The sequence below is a fragment of the Triticum urartu genome, chromosome 7A, assembly GCF_056163025.1.
Source record: "Triticum urartu cultivar PI428250 chromosome 7A, HENAU_Tu73, whole genome shotgun sequence".
Lineage (NCBI taxonomy): Eukaryota > Viridiplantae > Streptophyta > Magnoliopsida > Poales > Poaceae > Triticum > Triticum urartu.
Window position 1 is genome coordinate 705770152 of NC_141879.1, and position 6000 is coordinate 705776151.

Below are 6000 nucleotides of genomic sequence, written 5' to 3' on the forward strand. Positions count from 1 at the left end.
GATTGTGAACAACTTGTACTTCCCTGATGGATATGCAACTAATATCACGAGGGGAGTGAATATGGCTACAAAGCGAATAGGAGACCTCAAGAGTCATGACTACCATGTATGGCTTGAGTGGATAATGCCTGCGATGATTCAAGGGTATGTCAGAGAGGATATTTGGCGAGTGCTGGCGGAGTTGAGCTACTTCTTCCATCAGCTTTGGGCCAAAGAACTAGATTATGAAGTGGTTGCAAAGTTGGAGGAACAAGCACTGAGTTGCTATGCAAGTTAGAGATGATATTTCCGCCAGGTTTCTTTAATCCGATGCAACATATGATCTTACATCTCGCGTATGAGGCTAGAATGGGAGGACCTATGCAGTTCCGATGGCAGTATGCACCTGAACGGGAGTTCAAGCATCTTCATGGGAAATGTAAGAATAAAGCCTGCATTGAAGCCTCCATAGCCGAGGCATACCTGAACGAGGAGGTGGCCACGACCACGACAAAGTACTATCATGACAGTATTCAGACTAGGTTAAATCCAGCTCCTCGTTACAATGAAGAACCCACCAGTAATGTTTCCGATCTTAGCCTCTTCGAAGGCCAAGGTGGCAAAGCAAGTGGACCGAAGCCCAAGAACTTTTCACCTACTGAGTGGTCGACTATTATGATCTATGTCTTGAACAACATGAAAGAAGTGCAACCATACATAAAGTAAGTGTAGAACACCTTTATTGACAACTGCTCACTTGTCTTGAGTTCTAACTCGAATTCTTCCCATTGCTAGGGAATTTCAGAACGAATTCTGGAAGCTACCACGGCCCCTTAGCGACGAAGAATCAGCAGACCTTCTTGAAGTTACCAATGCTGATGGCGGTTTCATTTCTTGGTTCTCAAGAAAAGTAACTTTTCTAACTTTATGTTACTTCAAGTTGTGATCTTACTTGCCGGTAATGCTTCCACTAATGAACCAGACAATCTCCTATTAATCTTGTAGGCATATCAGGAGGTTGATATGGACGCCAAAGTGAGAGAAGTAGCCAAATGTTTTGAATACGAGGCCAAGTCATTTAAGGCTTACGACATGAATGGGTATCGCTTCCACACTGATAAACACACGCGTGAGAGGACCAACCAAAGGTCAATAAATAGTGCGGTCTATTGTCTAGGGACAGATGGACGTCACTACTATGGAACCATCAAAGAAATTTATGAGCTGCAGTATTGTGGTTTATAAGGAGTGACGAAGCCCATCGTATTCAGATGCAGCTGGCTCAATCCTGAGAAAGTGGGACGAACCCCTAGTATTGGCTTTGTCGAAGTTGAATGAGCATCGAAATATGCATGACATGATGTCTATATTATGGCTCAACAGGCTACACCAGTGTTTTTTCTCCCATACGCGTGCACATCTATGGAATATATCAATCTCTTGAAGTGGGATGTCATGTACAAGGTACCCCCACGTATCAAGGTACCTACCCCAAACAAGGATGATTACCATATAAACCCTAACACATACAAAGGAGAGTTCTTTCAAGAAGCAGACACTGACGACGATGAAGATGATGTAGAGGAAGATGATGGCGTGCATCACGAACATGATGCTATGGAACATGAGGCCATGGATGACATGGAAGTAGATAATGAAGAGGACGAATACGAGGATGTTTCTGACCCTCGAGATTTGGCATTACTTATGCGATGGCACATGGGGCTAGATGAGGATGAGGCCCCCCCTAAAGACTTCGAGGATGAATGTATGAACGGGCATGATAGCGATGATGAACGCCCTGATCCAAATGTTTCTAACAACTCCATGTAATCGTGTGAGAACTCTATGTATGTGTGTCACAACTCTATGTATTTGTGTGTGTAACAACTCTATGTATTCGTGTGTGCAACAACTCTATGTATTCGTGTGTGCAACAATTCTATGTATTTGTGTGTGTAACAACTATATGTATTATTGTGACAATTCCATTTATTCTTCATATGTGATATATTTATTGTATTTACATCAAGTTGTATCATCTGTACTAACTGGTTTGTTCTTCTTCGTATCAGGTGATTGAAACATGACAGGTAGCAGCAAGATTTCAAAGGAAAGTTTGAAAAATGTGAATGATCTGTACAATGATCAACTTGCTCGGCCGGTGAAAGCGGTGGCCGCTCCTTCATCAGTTGCCACAACCGCCAAGAAGGCCAAAGGATTGGTGGGTCTAGACACCCGTCCGACAAAACATGCGAAACAAGGTCGAGTACCACGCGGGGGAGGAGTAGTAGGCGGACGAGGTGGAGGCGGATGAGGAGGGGGAGTAGGTGAGGCAGGAGGAGGTGGCGGACGAGGAGGGGGAGTAGGTGAGGCAGGAGGAGGAGGCGGACGAGGAGGGGGAGTAGGTGAGGCAAGAGGAGGAGGCAGACGAGGAGGCGGACAAGGAGGGGGAGTAGGCGAGGCAGGAGGAGGAGGCGGACGAGGAGGGGGAGTAGGTGAGGCAGGAGAAGGAGGCGAACGAGGAGGGGGACGAGAGGGACGAGGAGAGGGGGTAGGAGGGGGAGTAGGGGGGCGAGGAGGGGGAGTAGGTGAGGCAGGAGGAGGAGGCGGACGAGGAGTATGTAAAGCAGCCCGGAGTAGAGCACCTCTTTCTTCTCCTCGGCCCTCTGATGCTGTGCTTCACCGTGCTCACGAGGAGGAAATAGAGGGTGGGGATGAGGCATGTGAGGAGGAGGACGAGGAGGATTTTGCAGAGGAGGTGGTGGAGGATGAGGAGGAGGAAGTGGTGGAGGACGCCGCCGCCGAGAGGAGGCTGGTTGTTCATTAGGTTTCTGAGGGTGGGGATGGACCCTCACGGGTGACAGAGCACCACGAGGTGAGCGGTTCGCAACTGAGCGGTTCGACTATCAGCACTACTTCCCGAGGGAAAGTGTGGCTGCATGGTCCTTCAAAGCTTCCAAGACGTCCATATGTGCATAGAGACATGTTGGTTAAACCAATGGGAGAGAAGTAAGTGGTTATCTCCACTCATCCCATATAAATTGTACCTTTTGTCATTTCCTCACATATGATATGACTTCACTCTTCGTAACGCAGAAGCTTAGTAAAAGGTGGTGAGAGGCGTCTGCCACGGTCGCCGAGTGGCATCATTGGGGGTCTTTGTAGGTTAAATTATCCTGGACTGGTCACTTTGTCGAACGGTATCATTGAGCTAGCTTGGTCATGGGATCACTACAAAATTGCACCGGATTTCCTGGATATGCGTCAGAGGGTTTATGATAACAGAGCCATGCGAGTGATAAATGATTTCTAGGTAAGTCCTTTCAAACACCTAAATGTCAATACCAAAAGGTTTAAATTTGCCATAGTCATGATTTAACCCATCTCACATGTATGCATGTTTGTAGGATTTCTATACATGCGTTGAGGGTCAGAAGGATCGTGCAAATGTGGTGGTTGAGAATATTTCCAAGAAACTAGTCCACGACATGCACTATGAGGAGCGAGTACGGTTAGTGGTCAAGTATCACGCGGACTATCTCAACCATAGGATTTCCAAACAGGAGGCTCGAGGGATGCATCTTTCATGGGACAATTACTTCAAGGCAAGTGACGATGGATGCTTGCTATTCCCTAGATTACCGCAAAATTAGAATCCTTACTAAGATGTATTTGTTTAATTTACAGGTGATTCCTCGGTGGTGCGCTGACAAACGTCCGTGCTGGGAGAAGATCGTCGAATGGTGGATAGATCTAGTGTGGCAGGATTAACACAAAGCAATATCTGAACGGCGTAAGTTGATGGGGGGTCGAGGAAACCGTTGAGGCAACCTCACCATCCCAGGTGTCGTCTCAAAACATGTAGGCAAACACATCCTTTTCTTTTCATCATGTTCTCTTTCATTTGTGAGCATTCCCTTGATTGTTTGGATCGCTTTCTTTTGCAGAAAGAAAACACTGGCAAGGATATCACTTACTTCGAGGCATCGACCATAAAACGTACCAAAGACGACAAGGACAAGGACCCTCTCCACCCGGAGAGAGACTGGATCAGCTCTAAAGCCCGGTTAGATGGAGAGAACTACACCAAAAAAAATTGAAGGAGACGTACGGGCCTGGCGCTGATCCTCGCATGCTACCGTTTGACCCTCTTGTGGCCATTGCCGTGGCAGGCGGTAGACCGAATGGCCGGATGGCGGTTCACCTCGATTCTTTCATAATCTCCTCCCTTTTGAGAGTCAACACGCTCCGTGCTATGAGTACTGGCTCTACTCCTACCGTAGAGCATCACGTACCACATTCCATGAGCATTATTGAGGATATTTAGGTCAGTGCTTGTTCATTGATCCTTCATGGTCCTGCATATTTGCATTTCAACATGAATGACATTTGCATTGCCATGTTGTAGACTCGACCGATTGACACCGAGAAAGAACGAGATGAAAACCAGGCCAAGATGAAGGCACAAGATGATCTAGTGAAGTCTTTACAACATATGTTGGCCAATCTTTATTCCATGCAAGGCCAACCAGTCCCAGAGATGCCACCGACGCCAGAGTGGAACATTGTGAGTTTGGTTTAAACTATTTCTATCACCATTTTCGGCATTACCATATGCATTCATCTCACTATTGGATCAATCCATCACAGCTCAACCCATCACAAGGGTCGAACAATGTTCCGGTAGTTCCACCTCAAGTTGGTCGAGTTGGGGCAGCAAACGGAATGATGCCTTTTAATGTTGATGTTATCACTCCAGTTGGTGGAGTTGGGGCAGCAAACGGAATGATGCCTTCTAATGTTGATGTTATCACTTCGATCTCCAAAATTGTGTGAACTTCATGTTATGTTATGTTTGAAACTGTTCGTTGTATGTTGAGAACTCTTGCCTCTTGAGACTTGTAAACTTGTGGTAGTCGAGTGTCTTCATTACTATTTCACCTTTTATGCACCATTCCTTTTATGTGGAATGTTTTTCAGAATAATTGCTTCTTTTGTTCAATGATGCCTATATGTGACATGTTCTATGTGTGATGAACTATATGCTGCTGCTTGATACGTCTCCAACGTATCTATAATTTTTGATTGCTCCATGCTATATTATCTACTGTGTTGGACTATATTGGGCTTTATTTTCCACTTTTATATTATTTTTGGGACTAACCTATAAACCAGAGGCCCAGCCCAGAATTGTTGTTTTTTGCCTATTTCAGTGTTTCAAAGAAACGAAATATCAAACGGAGTCCAAACGGAATAAACCTTTCTGCAACGTGATTTTCTTCCCGAATATGACCCAGGAGAGTTGGACCCTACGCCAAGGAAGCTTCGAGGTGGGCACGAGGTAGGGGGCGCGCCCTATACCCCCAGGCGCGCCCCCACCCTCGTGGGTCCACCGAAGCTCCACCGACGTACTTTTTCCTCTTATATATACCTACGTACCCCCAAACGAAGAGAGACGGAGCCAAAAACCTAATTCCACCGCCGCAACTTTCTGTATCCACGAGATCCCATCTTGGGGCCTGTTCCGGAGCTCCGCCGGAGAGGGCCGTCATCACGGAGGGCTTCTACATCACCATAGCCTCTCCGATGAAGTGTGAGTAGTTTACCTCAGACCTTTGGGTCCATAGTTATTAGCTAGATGGCTTCTTCTCTCTTTTTGGATCTCTATACAAAGTTCTCCCCCTCTCTTGTGGAGATCTATTCGATGTAATCTTCTTTTTGCAGTGTGTTTGTTGAGACCGATGAATTGTGTGTTTATGATCAAGTTTATCTATGAACAATATTTGAATCTTCTCTGAATTCTTTTATGTATGATTGGTTAACTTTGCAAGTCTCTTCGAATTATCAGTTTGGTTTGGCCTACTAGACTGGTTTTTCTTTCCATGGGAGAAGTGCTTAGCTTTGGGTTCAATCTTGCGGTGTCCTTTCCCAGTGAAACAAGGGGCAGCAAGGCACGTATTGCATCATTTCCATCGAGGATAACAAGATGGGGTTTATTTCATATTGCATGAATTTATC